The following is a 19,784-nucleotide window of genomic DNA, read 5'->3' on the forward strand; positions in this document are numbered from 1 at the left end:
TTTTTGTGTTATAATTACACCCTTAAATACATTTATTTCAAATTTATCTATATGAGCAAACAAATGTATCCGATTTCACACAGATCTATAATGACTGCAATAGCCTATGATTTAAATGCTATGATTCAGATTGGATAGCTGTCTTGCAGAACATACACTGATATAAATATACACATAATTACAATAATATTATATATACTATAATATTACATATATTATATATATATATATACATACACACACACACACACACACACACACACACACACTATATACTGCACTTCTATGAAACCCCTTCATATGTATTTGTGGGCACACTGAATGACTAGTTTCTCTCAGGGCCTCTAATTTGCATATCAAAGATATTTGCCTTGCCTGTACTAAAAAAAAGTAGTCACACAAGTTAATTTGCATTTCAATGGCTATACTCCACAAGTCTTGGAAGAAAAGAAAGAAAAAAAAACTTTTTTTTTCTGTGTGCAACCCCCCAGTTGACATAAGGTTATTACACACAGACAAGAAGAGACAAAAAACATTCACTTATATCACCATTTACTCCCACTAGGCCTAATTGAAACTATTTGTAATTGACTATGGCATGGGTTAAATAAATTCATTGGTAACTCATAAATGGTGCTGAATTTTGTAGATATGTGGAAACTTTGTGACAAAGGAAACTGGTTGTTCTGAGCAGACTGAAAATCAGCTATTTAGAAAGTGACCTTCCTAAAATGGTCACTGCTTCTCCCCCTTCCACATCCATGAGGTTTACACAAGATGGTGGACAGGCCATGTGGTTAGTCCAAAATGGAGGACAGACCATGCGGCTCTTTTGTCACAAAGAAATCACACTCTATACAGGCACCAATGTTACTTTAGGCCTGAGTTTAAAAATATACACATTTTCTCAGCATGCTAACACAGCTATATCATGGCTATGCAGCAACTTTTAAATGTACATTAAATTCTACTTAGCAGATAAACAATCCAATCTGAATCAAACACAATATGACTTATTTGAACTTTGTTTTGCAACAATAAAAATACTCTTTAGCATCTTAAATATTGTGAGAAACACACTGTCCCTTGAATTTCATATCAGCGCCTTACTAATAACATGACAGAACACACGGATGTGATTTGTCAGCATCACGATGCATCCACCGTTAGCTGATCGACCACAGCGTCGCGTTTGTAATGTACAGAGCATAATTAAGAACGTGATATCCCGGACGAGCCCCCATCTGGAAATGCCAAATTGCTTTCTAACAAATATTTAAAATGCCGGCTCTAATATATATTGTGGACGCCTGCGCATCTTATTACCATGTGCTATGAATGTGAGCTATACATCGCAAAACACTGCATCCCATAAGAGAAAACAATACACCCACACATTATCTGCGTTCCAAAGCTCATTGATGTATATATATTTGTTATTAAAAGGATATGTATTCAATATATCACAATGTACAGTATATATATATATATATATAGATATATATATATATAGTTACATGGTTACAATTTATACAGTAAGCAGTTAATACAATCTAATTCACTTACAGCCACAGCCAGTGATGATGAGTCATTGGTCAGTTCATATGCAAGCCTTGAAGACATCAAAAGGGCTGGCCTGAGTTTCCTGTCCATCACATGCTTGGAATGTCTATTGTTCAAATAAGAGTGACTTTAGCTTTCATACATTTCATCATATCTACTTGCTGCAATGAGCTACAACTTAATAACAGGCATCAAATTAATATACACATTAATATGGTTGCTTTAATACCAAATACGACATGTCCATCTTGCTTCGTTCCAATAATACACATACATGACGTTACTCCATTAAATACATTTAAAACATTATGATGTCTGGCGCTTGATATGTTATAATTATGTGCTGTTTGAAATATGTGTCGAATCTATCTCTGTGGCATGTCTGTGTAAATGCATATGTTACCATATATTGCTGCGCGTATTTGCAAGCATAGCGACTCATAATGTGTGGAGTCTGTATGTTCTTTCTATGTAATATTTTTGACTTTGACAGTTGGTACTCGCATGGAAAAGTCACAAAGACATATCTCATATTTAATCCACATAGTGCACAATGTACACATAGCCCACACGCACCACACCAGCAAGTTATACTTGTTTAAAAGGTACAACAACAAAGGGATTCACCTTTACAGGATATGAGGGGACAGCATTAGGTTATGAGGTGGTGTTTGGTATCCAACTGTAGGGTATATTAAGGGCAACATTCCGGTAGCAGTTTGCAGAAGATAGCACGTTCCTGCGCATAATTATGTGCAAGAACAGAATATTACTATTATACTGTGTTTACTGTACTCTGATATTCGGTGGGAACCCAGTGGAGACCAACTGCAAGCACACCTGGAACAGACATCGCCCATCTATTCAAACCAACCTATGACTCCTCCTGTACTGTAAATGACCAGCCCTTTGACCTATGGATGAAGAGGTTACAGTTTCCATTGTATTGTGTTTTTACCAACTGTATAAAAGCTAAGCTGCCTAGCCGGTCACTCAATCTCTCTCTGAAGGTCATCTTGCTGATTGACTGAGCACCGGACCATGTGGCGCTGGCGAAACCAAACATATGTACCATTGTATTGTAGCCTCTTTTCTCTTATTGTAATTGTATATCTGTTGTAACCCCTTTTATCAATTATATGTTGGCTGGTCGGATCCCAACATCTTAAATACAATTGGTGTCGTGTCTCTTTCCCTGCTAAGGTTATAAGTGTATTTTAGCCACACGTGAAGCTGCATTGTGCTTTCAGCGTGTCGGTGTGTGTGTATGCACTGCGTGTAGTTTGTACGTCCGTCGCGGCGTGTGTACGCAAAGTGCGTGCACGGTACAGGCCTTTGTACGCTAACTGAGTAAAAAGTACGTAGGTTAAGGATTGAATACAGCGGCCGCAGCGGTTCGATTTTAAAGTGTATTGAGTGTATTAAAGTATTGCTTTTAGTCCTGTAAGTAAATCAGCATTTACAATTGGGGGGCCGATCCGGTTTTTCACACGCTCATAGACTAGCAGATCATAGCAGACTTTAATCTATCAGCAAAGGGTGGATATACATCTTTAAGTAAAACCTTTTCCTGGTTGCTTGTATGTTTTGAAACCCTATTTTTGTGCTGTTAGATTGCGTCTGCTCTGTCTGGTCTGCAGAGGTGCTGATAGAACCCGGAGGTAAATAGGAAAAAAGCTATTTAAAAAATCTGTGTAATTTTTTTGGCGCCAAAGGGTACCGATATTTTGCATACTCTCCCACATATTGTTGGCATAGGTTATTAGTTATTATAAATCTGTGTGAAATCGGATACATTTGTTTGCTATATAGATAAATTTGAAATAAATGTATTAAGGGTGTAATTATAAAGACACAAAACGTAGTTCTGGCCTAGTCGTAAAGGTTTATACAGAACAAGTGTGGGTTGTATTTGTGAGCGATTATAGTTTGTATTGCTCACATTTATAGAGATTGTGTGGCTTGTTGAATTGCGGACGCACATTTGTACACAAGGTACGGACAAAATACGTGGCGCAGGGTTGCACACGTGGCGTAAAAGTCACGCACGGTCGCGTGTTTATGTAAGGTTGCGTAGGAGTACGGACGCTAAGTATAAATAACACGATAGTTTGTTCAATTAAAAGGCGGGATAGTATACATTTAATACAATAGCACATAACTATCCAATTTCAAAAACAGGTTACCTTAAAAATTTAATTTAAAACTGTAAGTACCTCTGGCGTAAAGTAACCAACCTAAGGGAGTGGAAATTTTCTGTACAGAAAAGAAAAACAAGGTGTATTTGAGTGATTGAAAGCGGAGTGAGTGGAGCTGAACCCCGGAAATTCGGGTCTCGTGGGAACACTGGGTTAGTAGAGGCCCGGTGGTGTATGGAACGCTACCTTACGTGAACATATTGTGGATATACGCAAGTCGTGAGGAGACTTGCACAGCAGCGTGGTAGGGAATTGTGAATTGAGAATTGTGACCCCATATAGTTTTTGTTATGCTCCGGATGAGGATCGCAGCTCGACTCCCGCGATCATAGGGCATATAGATAACTAGTATCTATAGGCTTTGCGATTGAACCGCACGTCCGTGTGTTCTACACAGCACAACGTGATACCATTGTGTTATATGCGCTGTAGAAAGCATACGCAAACGTGATTGTGTAAACAAAGGGGTTTTTCTTTGATAACGTCATGAAATCTCCCTGGTGGACTTCCATTGGAAAAGGTGAAGCAATAGTTATTAGGCAACTGTTTTTTTTCACCCTACAAAAATTCCAGTGAAAAGATACTGAAAAGGAATTTTTCGCTGCCTCTCTCAGGAAAATATTGCAACAGAACCTCCACCGAAATAAATTTTGGTGCTGTAAGGTCTTATAGGAGCCCTAAGTTGGGTACATTGCGATCCACTATCGACAATGTATCATTGCACTGGCCAGCGTGGGCGAGAGCGCGTGAAAGGCGCTCGAGTAACTTTCACCGTCTGCTTGCATTGAGTATTTTGGTGTTTGTGGGAAAAGACCCACAATTATGGGAGCCAGTTGCTCAAGTGAGAGACGTTCAGTATGCAGGGTCCAGGCTGGAGAATTGCGGCCCAGGGGGTCAGTAAGGTTTATTATGTGTGAGAAATATGGTTCACACATGGAGGCTTTTTGTAATGAATGGGTACGTATGACTGCTGATGATGGGGCCTCATTCCCTAGGATGGGCAGCTTTGAATCAGAGGTGTTACAGAACATAAGGATTAGAATATGTCTGATTAAATCTAGAAAACAAAGGGTCAGACATACCGATTGTTTAAACCTGTGGTAGCAAGAGGGGGAGGTGCAGAAGGAACTAGCTCGCACAGCAAGTTCCAAACCTAGCGCGAAAGCGATTGCGAGCGCACCACCACCACCATATGTTGATGGGGAGAAATGGTGCATTGGTAAAGGATAGGAAAGTGATTGATCAATGTGTTAACCCTAACCCTTGCCAGCTGTATCCCATTTTAAATTTTCCCCAGGATTGTGAGCAGAAAGATGAGCCCAGCACGATATTGGCACTCTCTCTAGCAGCCACCATACAGGACACCCAGGTAGGCACGGCTCAACCACCAAGAGTAGTAGCGATACCCCCCAGACCTCAGTTTATTACAGTGCCCAGAGGAGACTGGGTGCATTACAGGGAGCTCTCCTGAGTTTTCCTGAAAAGAAAGTATTTTGTTAGGTTTTTAGTTTCAGGGAATCTGCTGGCAACAGACTCCCTGCATCGTGGGACTGAGGGGAGAGAAACAGACCTACTTTAATGTCAGGCTCTGTTTCTTAGGCTAGTGGAGACCATTAGCTCCAGAGGGAACGGAACGCAGGTCTCACCCCGCCGTTCGTCCCAGAGCCGCGCCGCCGTCCTCCTCGCAGAGCCGGAAGATAGAAGCCGGGTGAGTATGTGAAGAAAGAAGACTTCAGTTCTTCAGTGAGGTAACGCACAGCGGTAACGCTGTGCGCCATTGCCCCACACAGCACACACACGGCAGTCACTGTAAGGGTGCAGGGCGCAGGGGGGCGCCCTGGGCAGCAATAAGGACCTCCATTCTGGCTAATAAAGGTATTATACAGGCAGGGCACTGTATAGATGAGACCCCCGCCAGTTTTGAAAATTTTCAGCGGGACCGAAGCCCGCCGCTGAGAGGGCGGAGCTTGTTCCTCAGCACTCACCAGCGCCATTTTCTCCACAGCACACCGCTGAGAGGAAGCTCCCCGGACTCTCCCCTGCTTACCACGGTGAAAGAGGGTTTTAAAGAAGGGGGGGCACATAATTTGGCGCAAATACATTATAACAGCGCAATCGGGGTAAACATACTGTGTTTTTTTCCTGGGTCATTAGCGCTGGGTGTGTGCTGGCATACTCTCTCTCTGTCTCTCCTAAGGGCCTTGTGGGGGAACTGTCTTCGGATAAGAGGATTCCCTGAGTGTGTGGTGTGTCGGTACGCGTGTGTCGGCATGTCTGAGGTAGAAGGCTTTCCTAGCGAGGAGGTGGAGCAAATTAATGTGGTGTCTCCGTCGGCAACACCGACACCTGACTGGGTGGATATGTGGAATGTTTTAAGTGCTAATGTGAATTTATTGCACAAAAGGTTGGACAAAGCTGAGTCCAGGGTTTATGCAGAGAGTCAAGCCCTCCCTGCCCCTATGTCGCAGGGACCCTCGGGGTCTCAAAAGTGCCCACTATCCCAAATAGTAGACACTAATACCGACACGGATTCTGACCTCAGTGTCGACTACGATGATGCAAAGTTACAGCTAAAGTTGGCTAAAAGTATTCAATATATGATTATTGCAATAAAGGATGTTTTGCATATCACAGAGGAACCCCCTGTCCCTGACACGAGGGTACACATGTATAAGGAAAAGAAACCTGAGCTGAACGAGTTATTTAAAAAAGCTTGGGAATCTCCAGACAAAAAACTGCAGATTCCCAAAAGGATTCTTATGGCGTATCCTTTCCCGACTAAGGACAGGATACGTTGGGAATCCTCCCCAAGGGTAGGCAAAGCGTTGACACGCTTATCCAAAAAGGTAGCACTGCCATCCCAAGATATGGCTACCCTCAGGGATCCTGCTGATCGCAAGCAGGAGGCTACCTTAAAGTCCATTTACACACATTCTGGTACCTTACTCAGACCGGCGATAGCGTCGGCTTGGGTTTATAGCGATGTAGCAGCGTGGACAGATACCTTATCGGCGGAATTTGATACCCTGGATAAGGATACCATTTTATTGACCCTGGGTCATATTAAAGATGCTGTCTTATATATGAGAGAAGCTGAAAGAGACACCGGCCTACTGGGTTCTAGAGTCAACGCTATGTTGATTTCTGCTAGACGAGTCCTATGGACCCGGCAATGGACAGGTGATGCCGACTCAAAGAGGCATATGGAGGTTTTACCTTACAGGGGTGAGGAATTGTTTGGGGAAGGTCTCTCGGACCTGGTCTCCACAACTACGGCAGGTAAATCACATTTTTTGCCTTATATTCCCGCACAGCCTAAGAAAGCGCCACATTATCAAATGCAGTCCTTTCGGTCAAATAAAAACAAGAGAGTACGAGGATCGTCCTTTCTTGCCAGAGGTAAGGGCAGAGGAAAAAAGCTGCCAACCACAGCTAGTTCCCAGGAGCAGAAGTCCTCCCCGGCCTCTACACAATCCACCGCTGTTAGGCGCCGGGGTCCGCTCGTCGGTGCGGCCCGGCGCCTAGCAACCAGGGACGCCGTACGCGGACAGCCGCCGGCTCCCTGGCAACGCTGGACGCCGGGCGCGCTGAGCCGCACGGACCCTAGCAACGGGGACGCCACTGGCGGACCGTGTTCCCCGTTGCTAGGTTTTAAGAGTTAATGTATTTTCCTGCTCTCTGGCCATGCAGCAAGGCAGCTGCACGGCATTTATTCTAATCAGCCTTTTGGCAGCTGATTGGAGGACTCCTTGTTAAATACACTCCCAGGGCTTCTCACAGACGCCGGTAATAGCTTCCTGCATGCTGTTTCTGTTTGCTGAGAGTCTGTTCCAGTCTTGCTGTATCCGGTCATTCCAGTATTCGGAAGTCCTGAACTCGGAAGTTCCTGGAGTCCTGACTAATCACCATATAACATCCAGTGGTGTTCGTGAGTCGCGGCCTTGCCGTGTGTTGCGGCTTGTCCGCTTTATTATTTATTATTTGTGTTTTGGAGCATTCTGCGGAGGGTTCCGCTTCCACAGGTCCACTCTGGTATCCGGCGGTGCTGGGTAGGAGTATTGGACAAGTGGATTTTGGTTGTCCTTTTCCCTGGCGGGTTTCCGCACATACTTCTGTTTTTGTTAGTTAGCTTGTTGCCCCTGGCCTGTTGTCAGTCAGAGGTCCTCTTGTTATCATCCTGCCTCGGATTTCCCTTTGTCTCTCACTAAGACCGGGGGGCACCGGAGTTGGGCAGACATAATCCGCCCTTCAAAACGTGGCTGCCAGGGGCTCAAGAAACCATAGTCTCGCAGGGGATTTCCGATAGCACGGGTGAGACAATAGAGTTAGGGCGCCAGGGGCAACTAGTCTTCCCTGCTCCCGTTACCTGCATTCCATTCCAGCGCTCTGGTCCTTGTCATAAAATCTCCTCCGGTCAGGAGTGCTGGAATCATAACAACCGCATGACGCTGGGGCTCTTCGACTTTTCAGCCACATCTGGGTTAACTCACAGGTGGATCCCTGGGCAATAGAAATTGTTTCCCAGGGTTACAAGCTGGAATTCGAAGAGGTGCCTCCTCGCCGGTTTTTCAAATCGGCCCTATCTGCTTCTCCCCCAGAAAGGGAGATAATTTTAAATGCAATTCACAAATTGTGTCTTGAACAGGTGGTGGTCAAAGTTACCCTGCTTCAACAAGGGAGGGGGTATTACTCAACCCTATTGGTAGTTCCGAAACCGGACGGTTCAGTCAGACCCATTTTAAATTTAAAATCCTTGAACCTATACTTGAACAGGTTCAAGTTCAAGATGGAATCGCTCAGAGCGGTCATCGCCAGCCTAGAAGGGGGGGATTTTATGGTATCCCTGGACATAAAGGATGCATACCTTCATGTTCCCATATATCCTCCTCATCAGGCGTACCTGAGATTTGCGGTACAGGATTGTCATTACCAATTTCAGACGTTGCCGTTTGGGCTTTCCACGGCCCCGAGGATTTTCACCAAGGTAATGGCGGAAATGATGGTGCTCCTGCGCAAGCAGGGTGTCACAATTATCCCATACTTGGACGATCTCCTCATAAAAGCGAGATCACGAGAGCAGTTGTTGAACAGCATGTCACTTTCACTGAAGGTTTTACAACAACACGGCTGGATTCTCAATATCCCGAAGTCGCAGTTAGTTCCTACGACTCGTTTGACCTTCTTAGGCATGATTCTGGATACAGACCAGAAAAGGGTTTATCTTCCGATAGAAAAGGCCCAGGAACTCATGACTCTGGTCAGGGACCTATTGAGGCCAAAACAGGTGTCAGTGCATCACTGCACTCGAGTCCTGGGAAAGATGGTGGCATCTTACGAGGCCATTCCCTTCGGCAGGTTCCATGCGAGGACCTTCCAATGGGACCTACTGGACAAGTGGTCCGGGTCACATCTACAGATTCATCAGTTGATCACCCTGTCCCCCAGGGCCAGGGTGTCTCTCCTGTGGTGGCTACAGAGTGCTCACCTTCTAGAGGGTCGCAGGTTCGCCATTCAGGACTGGATTCTGGTAACCACGGACGCGAGCCTCCGAGGTTGGGGAGCAGTCACACAGGGAAGAAACTTCCAAGGTCTTTGGTCAAGTCAAGAGACTTGTCTTCACATCAACGTCCTGGAGCTGAGGGCCATATACAACACCCTTCGTCAAGCGGAGACTTTGCTTCGCGACCTACCGGTTCTGATCCAGTCAGACAACATCACCGCGGTGGCTCATGTAAACCGCCAAGGTGGCACAAGGAGCAGAGTGGCAATGGTGGAAGCCACCAGGATTCTTCGCTGGGCGGAAAATCATGTAAGCGCACTGTCAGCAGTGTTCATTCCGGGAGTGGACAACTGGGAAGCAGACTTCCTCAGCAGGCACGACCTGCATCCAGGAGAGTGGGGACTTCATCAGGAAGTCTTCGCACAGATTGCAAGTCAGTGGGGACTGCCCCAGATAGACATGATGGCGTCCCGCCTCAACAAAAAACTACAGAGGTATTGCGCCAGGTCAAGAGACCCTCAGGCGGTGGCAGTGGACGCCCTTGTGACACCGTGGGTGTTCCAGTCGGTCTATGTGTTTCCTCCTCTTCCTCTCATCCCCAAGGTGTTGAGAATAATAAGAAAAAGAGGAGTACAGACAATTCTCATTGTTCCAGATTGGCCACGAAGGGCCTGGTATCCGGATCTGCAGGAAATGCTCACAGAAGATCCGTGGCCTCTTCCTCTACGACAGGACCTGCTACAACAGGGGCCCTGTCTGTTCCAAGACTTACCGCGGCTGCGTTTGACGGCATGGCGTTTGAACTCTGGATCCTAGCGGAAAAGGGCATTCCGGATGAGGTCATTCCTACTCTGATAAAGGCTAGGAAGGACGTGACAGCTAAGCATTATCACCGTATATGGCGGAAGTATGTTTCTTGGTGTGAGGCCAGGAATGCTCCTACGGAAGAATTTCATCTGGGCCGTTTCCTTCACTTCCTACAGACTGGAGTGAATTTGGGCCTAAAATTAGGCTCCATTAAGGTTCAGATTTCGGCCCTATCCATTTTCTTTCAGAAGGAATTGGCTTCTCTCCCAGAAGTACAGACTTTTGTGAAGGGAGTGCTGCATATTCAGCCTCCTTTTGTACCTCCAGTGGCACCTTGGGACCTGAACGTGGTGTTGAGTTTCCTTAAGTCGCACTGGTTTGAACCACATAAAACGGTGGAGTTAAAATATCTCACTTGGAAAGTGGTCATGTTGTTAGCCTTGGCTTCGGCTAGGCGAGTGTCGGAGTTGGCGGCTTTGTCCCATAAAAGCCCCTATTTAGTGTTCCATATGGATAGAGCGGAATTGCGGACCCGTCCTCAATTCTTGCCAAAGGTGGTTTCGTCTTTTCATATGAACCAACCTATTGTGGTGCCTGTGGCTACGCGAGACTTGGAGGATTCCGAGTCCCTTGATGTGGTCAGGGCTTTGAAAATTTACGTGGCCAGAACGGCTAGGGTCAGGAAAACAGAAGCACTGTTTATCCTGTATGCAGCCGACAAGGTTGGCGCTCCTGCTTCCAAGCAGACTATTGCTCGCTGGATCTGTAACACGATTCAGCAGGCTCATTCTACGGCTGGATTGCCGGTACCAAAATCAATAAAGGCCCATTCCACCAGGAAAGTGGGCTCTTCTTGGGCGGCTGCCCAAGGGGTTTCGGCATTGCAGCTATGCCGAGCTGCTACTTGGTCGGGTTCAAACACTTTTGCAAAATTCTACAAGTTTGATACCCTGGCTGAGGAGGACCTCATGTTTGCTCAATCGGTGCTGCAGAGTCATCCGCACTCTCCCGCCCGTTTGGGAGCTTTGGTATAATCCCCATGGTCCTTACGGAGTCCCCAGCATCCTCTAGGACGTAAGATAAAATAAGATTTTAAACCTACCGGTAAATCTTTTTCTCCTAGTCCGTAGAGGATGCTGGGCGCCCGTCCCAAGTGCGGACTACTTCTGCAAGACTTTTATATAGTTTTTGCTTACATAAGGGTTATGTTACAGTTTTCCTCAGTCTCGGACTGATGCTGTGTTGTTTCATACTGTTAACTGGTTCGTATATCCCAAGTTATACGGTGTGGATGGTGTTGGCTGGTATGAATCTTGCCCTTGGATTAACAAAAATCCTTTCCTCGTACTGCCCGTCTCCTCTGGGCACAGTTTCTTTAACTGAGGTCTGGAGGAGGGGCATAGAGGGAGGAGCCAGTGCACACCCATACCTAAAGTTCTTTCTTAGTGCCCATGTCTCCTGCGGAGCCCGTCTATCCCCATGGTCCTTACGGAGTCCCCAGCATCCTCTACGGACTAGGAGAAAAAGATTTACCTGTAGGTTTAAAATCTTATTATCTCATATTTAATCCACATAGTGCACAATGTACACATAGCCCACACGCACCACATCAGCAAGTTTTACTTGTTTAAAAGGTACAACAACAAAGGGATTCACCTTTACAGGATATGAGGGGACAGCATTAGGTTATGAGGTGGTGTTTGGTATCCAACTGTAGGGTATTATAAGGGCAACATTCCGGTAGCAGTTTGCAGAAGATAGCACGTTCCTGCACATAATTATGCACAGGAACAGAATATTACTATTATACTGTGTTTACTGTACTCTGATACTCGGCGGGAACCCAGTAGAGACCAACTGCAAGCACACCTGGAACAGACATCGCCCACCTATTCAAACCAACCAATCTCTCTCTGAAGGTCATCTTGCTGATTGACTGAGCACCGGACCGTGTGGCGCTGGCGATACCAAACCTATGTACCATTGTATTGTAGCCTCTTTTCTCTTATTGTAATTGTATATCTATTGTAACCCCCTTTTATCAATTATATGTTGGCGGGTCGGATCCCAACATCTTAGGTAGAATTGGTGTCATGTCTCTTTCCCTGCTAAGTTTATAAGTGTATTTTAGCCACACGTGAAGCTGTATTGTGCTCTCAGTGTGTCGGTGTGTGTGCATGCACTGCGTGTACTTTGTACGTCCGTCGCGGTGTGTGTACGCAAAGTGTGTGCACGGTACAGGACTTTGTACGCTAACAGAGTAAAAAGTACGTAGGTTAAGGATTGAATACAGCGGCCGCAGCGGCTCGATTTTAAAGTGTATTGAGTGTATTAAAGTATTGCTTTTAGTCCTGTAAGTAAATCAGCATTTACACAGGTTTTCAGAATGCTGGGATTGGCTTTCCAGCAAAGTACTAATGCCTTGATGGTAAGCAGACCAGTCCCTCAGGGAACACTGGGAATGGCTTGCCAGTGAACCTGGATATGCTGCTGTGTTAATGCAGTAGCGGCCCTTTAAGAACACCCATAGAGTCAAGTAGTGCTGGAGATGGGAACTGCTCTCTGTCTATTAACAGCAGGAGATTCTGGAGCTCACAACAGGCTGAAAGACAACAAAGCACAGACAGCTTGCCAATGCTGGGACTTGGAATTTATACCCCTTGCTCTCTGCTGACTGGATGAGAGAAACACATGATGAGGAAGTGATTCCAGATTGGGCCTGAGACGATCAGCTGACCAGGAACTGTCATGGCGCAATCCAAGGAGATCATCTGCAGGAACACTGTCGTGCTGGGTCACAGAGGAACCCTATGGCCGCCAGCTGGGTAAATGCAGGCATGGAGGCTTCAGTGCACAAGTGGCTACACTGGACGCCAGATGACCGCTCTGACGGCGGACAGTGCCAGGGTCTGTGGCGGAGGTAACCCAGGTGGTTGGGTAGTGCTAAAAGCCTCTGTTTTGTGACAGGGATCTTGCACCACAAGTATTTGCAGGAAAAAGAAAATGCAGGTGTAAACTCCAAGCACTAAGAATACTGATAGACAAAATAATCTTGATAAACACTACAACGTGGTGAGCTTCATCAGATGGGTCCCTAACATGAGGCACCTGAAAAAAAATACTCCTACTGCCAGCATCGCAGATAAGAGTGCTTCGTTTGAAGAGGCAGCATCAGCTCACAGGTCGCGATGGTCACAGCCATCTGAGTAAGCGTAAGCTTACTCAAAATGTCCACTGGAACTTGACAATGCTAAATACTTTTGTCGTATAATCAACCCTTTATGAAGTCTAAGAACACTGTACGCTGTTTACTTAAGAAGTACCGTACGGGTACGCTGGTTGCGTAACGATCGCTCAGCCGTAGGCGAGACGCTCAAGCGTCACGTTCGCTCACGGCCCAGTGATCACAGGACACTTTATTGGTTATGACTAGAGTAATGATTCGCTATGGCGTAGCATACGCTCGAGACCACGAGGAGGTCACCAGCGGCGCAGACGCTCACAACGCTATACCTTTATGTCTAAACCTTTTAACAATGAAATACACAGAATACCTTAATGTGAATACAGGGTGTAAGTGCAACCTTGTGTAACCTGACTACAAAGCTGCTTGTGCGTCACCGACGCTCAAGTGAACACTTAACACTATAGGAAATACACAGATACTGGTTTAGGGTCCAAAGCCTATTAACTGTATTATATCTAATATACTTGTAAAAGAAAATCACAGTACAAATGATACACTACAATATAACAGAGACTACCTAACCAGATAACTACACAAGAAATACAATACAATTACTATTTATGGGAAAATGGAAGGGGAAGAGAAGAAGAGAGAGATAGAGAGAAATGGCTCATGATAACATTAAATAAGAGACAACATGGTTGCAGATAAAACTACACATGTGAGAGACAATCGCTGCGCAGTTAGTCAATGCTGAATACAGCATGGGATGGAAGCTAGACTCCATTTTGAGAAAACTCCACTTGATTCCAAAGACCACACCACATGGCTGAAAGGGGGAGGGGAAGACATCCAGCAGCAGCCATTTTAGATTTGCAGGTCCAAACACATGGCACTTTATTCCAAAATGTCCAAGCCTCAAAACAATGCATATGTTCTGATTTTACAATTCCAAACCATCTAAATCACCTTTCACAATGTAATCCAACTTCCTAGAACCATCTCATAATTTCACATCCCAAACAACTTCAGTATCTCAATAACCAGAGCATATTCATCACAAGACCAGATCACAATGTAATTAACACAAACGTAACTGCATGGTGGTATTTGTGATTAACAGGATATATATTATAACTAACCAGCACAATCTATTTTAAATCTCCATAGGCAAACAAATACCACAAATACTATGCTACAGATTGTATACTGTTCCAATTCATCACGGACTTCACAGAGTATCCACAAACACCCAACAATCACACAACCAAGTTACAATATCCTATTTAAACCAGAAAGCAATCTGTCTGTTTCCTTATCTAGCCATGTGAGGTTCAATACTTAGCCTTTAGTTTGGAGGATGTCCTGGGGATTCAGCCGCCATGCTGCTTGGTGCCAGGTAGCTGTGTGTGTGTCTGTGAGTGTAGCTACATTACATCTGTTCTCTGAGGCCACACCTGACCACTACCTTCCTGTTTGACCAGTACCTGGGGGAGGGGTCTTTCTTTCTCCTTTGTATATGCTAATCAGGTTCAGCCCTGAAAACTTAGTAAAAGGTTGTCTTGAGCATCCATTGTTCTAACAATATGATCTTAGCTTTTATACATATAATCATATCTATCCGCTGCAATGTCCCACAACAACACAACAGGCCTCAAACTAACCCACACCTCATTCTGCTTGCTTCAATACCAAACATGATGTGTTTATCTGGTTCGGTTCGAATGATACACATCCATGACATTAATTCATTAGCCAATTCTAAATCTCCATGATGTCTGGTGCTGTTCATTATTATAACCATGTACTGTATGAAACAAGTGCCGAATCCATCTCTGTGCCATGTCCGAGCAAATGCGTGTGTTTCCATATATTGCTGTGCTCGCTGCGCATATTTGCAAGTATAGCGACTTATATGTGTGCAGTTTATATGGTCTCTCTATGTAATATTTTTGACTTTGACAGTCCACCCTTTGGCAGTCACCAATAACTGCCACTTCCTAAAACATTTCAAAAAGAGAAAAATATATGTCAGGGGTTAATACATTTCCATGGTTGGGTAAGGGAGGAGAGAGGAGAAGGTGTGAAGAGGGTATGACCTAGTGAGATAGCAGAAGCATGTGTGTATGAATCCATGTTTGGGGGGTCATGTATCATCGTGCCGTACGTGTTGTACATCAAGCTTCGAGGTATTGCGAAGTATACATTTGAATTCCTTCTTATCCCGTACTAAGGGTCTGTGGATGGGCTGTCAAACTTTACCGAGCTCATTTCGGCTGTGGTTGTAACAAAATGGGGGAGCACATTTTAGTTGATGATACATGAATGGGGGAGGTATGTGGTTGCTGATATCTGTGCCTGTATTCCCTATCGACTATGTGTGTCATTACCTGAGGGTTGTAGAGATGAAGATAAAGAACACTTATGGAAAATGCAATGATATTCTATGTCAGGGAAATGTACATCTGTTGTTGAAGTTTTGTTCGGTATCTGTTGAGAGTCGTCTTCTTTGCGCTGTATTGCTCTTTGGGCATGAGCAAATAGCTTTGTCAGTGCCATCAGATTTACAAAAAATGTTGGGCTAGCGTGAGTTTAAAATACTAGGGAAACTGGGGATCCATGGCAAAGTTCATCAAGTGTCCATATCATAGGTCGTCAAAACTTCATCTTTGGTTCTTGTCTGTTGTCTGTATAGCGTCTCGTTAACTTCCTCGTCCAAGGGGTCTTTGTATCTTGGAGAAAAGCAGAAAAACAGGTGAAAGAAACGGACCGTATAATCGCATTTTCATCACATCATGGTTTCTATCATTGGGTCATATACCAAATCCAGGTTAATTACAGTTTCCTCACTCCTTAGACTCATTACCTCAGGTAGTACTTTTCCAATACAACACAATCCTTCAGAGTTTGGGGCAAGCCGCTCATACGCCTTTCTCCCGCATATGAAATATGCATCATCGGGGAGAACATATGGGACGGAATATGTCATTACCATGTTACACATTTTCCATGTGAACTCTCCTAACCCTAATTCTCCCATCTGTTTAGTACACGTATCAGTTTGTACGATATGTGCACAGTATCCTGGTGATACTTCTCCAACTCTCGTAATCCTATTTCCTAAGGTATACCTATACCGGAAAGATTTTCCTCTACTGGCTATGTGGCGTACAAGCTCTGTATCTGTAGGCATCCTATCTGCTCTATGCGAAAAGGTCATGGTTAGGTTGCTCCATGACACTTCCCAATTTCCCGGCTTTCGGGGATTGGAGATGTTAAAACATAATAGGGACCTATCCACATGGTATTGGTGGAGCTTCAAACTAGGAGGGCTGGAGATATTAAACCTCCTGTCCACCGGTCTCCCACCCTTTAGCTCAAGTACCTCCCCTACCGTTAAAGGAAATGGTACTAGCCCTGATTTACTATGACCCTGAGGTACTTGAGAGCATACCCAACAATCTGTTTTATTTAACACACTACCCACTAAGGAGTGATAGTCACTCAATGGATGCCGGTCCATATGGATATTAAAACTGGATTGGCATTTCTTTATGCATCCATCCTCAACCATTGTCACAGAGCCTACAGATACAGTTTTCTTTTTGAACTAACAATCCTTCACAATTGTTTACAAATAACATGGTTGTTAGATCGTGCCCGGTACTCGCCTTTGCTTGGTGATTGGGTTGCTATTGGAAATTTACACCTCCGTCTCAGTCATCAGGACCTTTCTGGATCCTTTCTCGACCTCACTGGTACTCTCACCGAAACAGACTGCTCTGGTCAACATCATGGTTAACGGGAAAATCCATATCACAGTCTCTTGGGGCAAGTCCATCTTACAGGAGGAGAAAAGAAGAAATTTGTAAAGGGGGTATAAGAAAACAGTTTGAGGGGGAGAGAACTTGTTACGATAATAAGTTCTCTCGTCTTGTTGTTCTTCTTGTTCTGCTGTCCTCTCAAAGGTGCTGTCTCTCAGTCTTCCAAACGAACATTCTGGTGATGCAATATTCCTTCCCAACCGACGATCTTTCTGTAAGGAGCAAAAATCTGGCATTACCATTGGTCCAACTGAGGGGTGACATAGCATCTTTAAACCATGGAAACATGAGTGGGAAGAGAGAGACAACAAAAAAAAAAAAAAAAGAGATAGAGAACAATTCATGTGCATATATACATTACATAACTCGACAATAACCATCAATAAGAAAAGAGAAACAAAACATTTTTTTTTAAACATTGTCAACATTAAGAAAACATTGTTAGCATTAGAAAAACATTGTCAGACTTATTAGGCTGTCATATCTATGTGTCTAATGGTCTCCTTGAGCAGTCCCTCCCCACCAGCACCTGCATTACTCCACTGTCTGTATCTGGCCAGAAATACATTGTGGCGGATAGGTCATGCTGGGGTTTGGTAGACTTCTGCAAGGACCAAGTGGATATGCAATGTTTGAATTCTTACCAATAATCGTCAGAGATGGGGATAGAGAGAGAGAGAAAAAAAAACATTTCACAGATACATTTACAACGTTTCACCTGGTCATTCCGGTGTCTTCAGTGAATGACCTCCCAATTTATTAACCGTTACCTCAGGCTTACCATCAGTTCTAATGATCACCTTTCCTGACTATATATTATGGGTGTGGCCCAAAATTCTTCCTATATGATCCCTGATTATAATTTGGTGTGTCATAACTTTTGCTCATTTTCATGTCTAGGGGGTCTGATTTTATGTGGGCTGTTGCAGTTGCTGGCATAATGCCCTTCTCTTTTACACAGATCACAAATCCTTAAGTTCCTCCATGTGCCAATGGCCTGGGGTTTTGGTTGATTTGATGCCTCCTCAAACGCTTGGATGCTCATCACCATCAACCGCTTTCCCTGTACCTACCTGATTCCTTGGATACCATGATTATGTCGTTGTCTACGGAGTTGATATACCTTCTGTGAATCTTTGATCATACAGTTAGATCTTTCCTAGGATCTGGGTAATCAGACATGATTGATCTCAATTCTGTCCGGGACCAGGGATGGCGCATTGCACTGTCCTTGACGGGAATGGTTCCCTGATCATCAGTCTTCCCATTGGGGACTGTGATCACCCTGACAGGACTAAACTCAATCACATCACCTTGTTTTGGTCTTATAATATGGGGTACATTTGTTTGTGCGTGATATAAAACATTGTACGTACCTGTGGACACGACCTCACCTGACCCTCCGTTAGGGGGTTTGATTATTGCCTTTACCAATTTGGTCGCGTCCACCTGGATGTCTTGTAGGATGGCTTCTTTAAGAGGTGCCGACATCATTCTGGGCTCACTTTCTTGTTGGTAATCCTGAGGGAAGTTTAACATGGGGTGCGACTTGCACAGGTTAACATTTGTAATTTTTACACTTTCATTTTCATAAACATTATTACATTTAACACTTTCATTCTTAATACAGTTACTAAGTGCATTTTTATCGTACAACATTGTGCCATTTCTCTGCAACCATAATCCTCTTCAATGCCATGTCTCTCCTCTCAAGATGAAAGTTAGATATGTAAGTTACATTTCTTTGCATTTCACTTTCCTGTTGCCATAACTGCAAACAATCATCATGTTTAACTCGTTGTTTCCAGGATTTTATGAGACTGATCCTTTGCCTTAAATTATGCAACACCTCTAAGTCAAAACTACCTATCCCGGGAAATGGTGCCTTATCCCCCGCAGTCATTCGTGTCCATTCATCACAAAAGGTCTCAGTGTGGGGACCATATTTCCCCCACATTACTAACCGAGCAGACCCTCGGGGTCTGCAAGCCTCTGGAGTCTGAATCCTGACCTCCGACCGTCTCTGTGTTGTGCACTTGGCTGCCATTGTGGACCTTTTTAACACAGAAAAACTTCCTAAAATGCACCAAACACAGAACTTCGTTGGAAATCCTTAAAGCTCTTCCACTGAACTTCTTCTGCTCCGGGTATCCCCGTTCCGCCTTCTAGCAGACACGTGTAGCCGTTGCAGGCCCTATCTCTAGAGATTTTCCTGAGAAAATTCCCTTCCTTTTTCTTTACACAAATCACGCTTGCATGTGCTCCCTACAACACGTATGAGGGCAAGATTTACGCATGGATATACGACCTCATATCACGTTGCGTTATTGGTCACACATACAACCGTGCGGTCCAATCGTACCACTTATAGACACTTGTTGCCCATAAATGGTAGGATCATTGGAGTCTCCCTACTGTGCTCCAAAACAGCCAGAGCGTAATACAACGAAAACTTTATCACACTCTGTTGCACGTTTTCACTCAGATCGTGCTCATCACGTTCCACATAGATCACACAGATCACAAAGTCCACAAAGCGGAATTCAATACCGTTTTATCACATAGATCACAAAGTCCACAAAGCGGGATTCAATACACTCATACCGTTTTCAACCCACTATCATTCTTATAGTTTTCTGATCAGAAAAATCATTTCCCGTAGTCTGATAGCTCTCCCCAGAGGCGTTACAGTAAAGTAAGGTATT

At 44.5% G+C, this 19,784-nt stretch overlaps 1 protein-coding gene across 2 annotated transcripts in view; it reads left to right on the forward strand.

Moving 5' to 3' along the window:
* The window catches only part of LOC135029510 (multidrug and toxin extrusion protein 2-like), a 220,671-nt gene that overhangs the window by 168,065 nt on the left and 32,822 nt on the right, over window positions 1-19,784 (forward strand). The gene's annotated exons all lie outside the window — the stretch shown is intronic.

This window comes from Pseudophryne corroboree, chromosome 2 (genome assembly GCF_028390025.1).
Source record: "Pseudophryne corroboree isolate aPseCor3 chromosome 2, aPseCor3.hap2, whole genome shotgun sequence".
Classification (NCBI taxonomy): Eukaryota; Metazoa; Chordata; class Amphibia; order Anura; family Myobatrachidae; genus Pseudophryne; species Pseudophryne corroboree.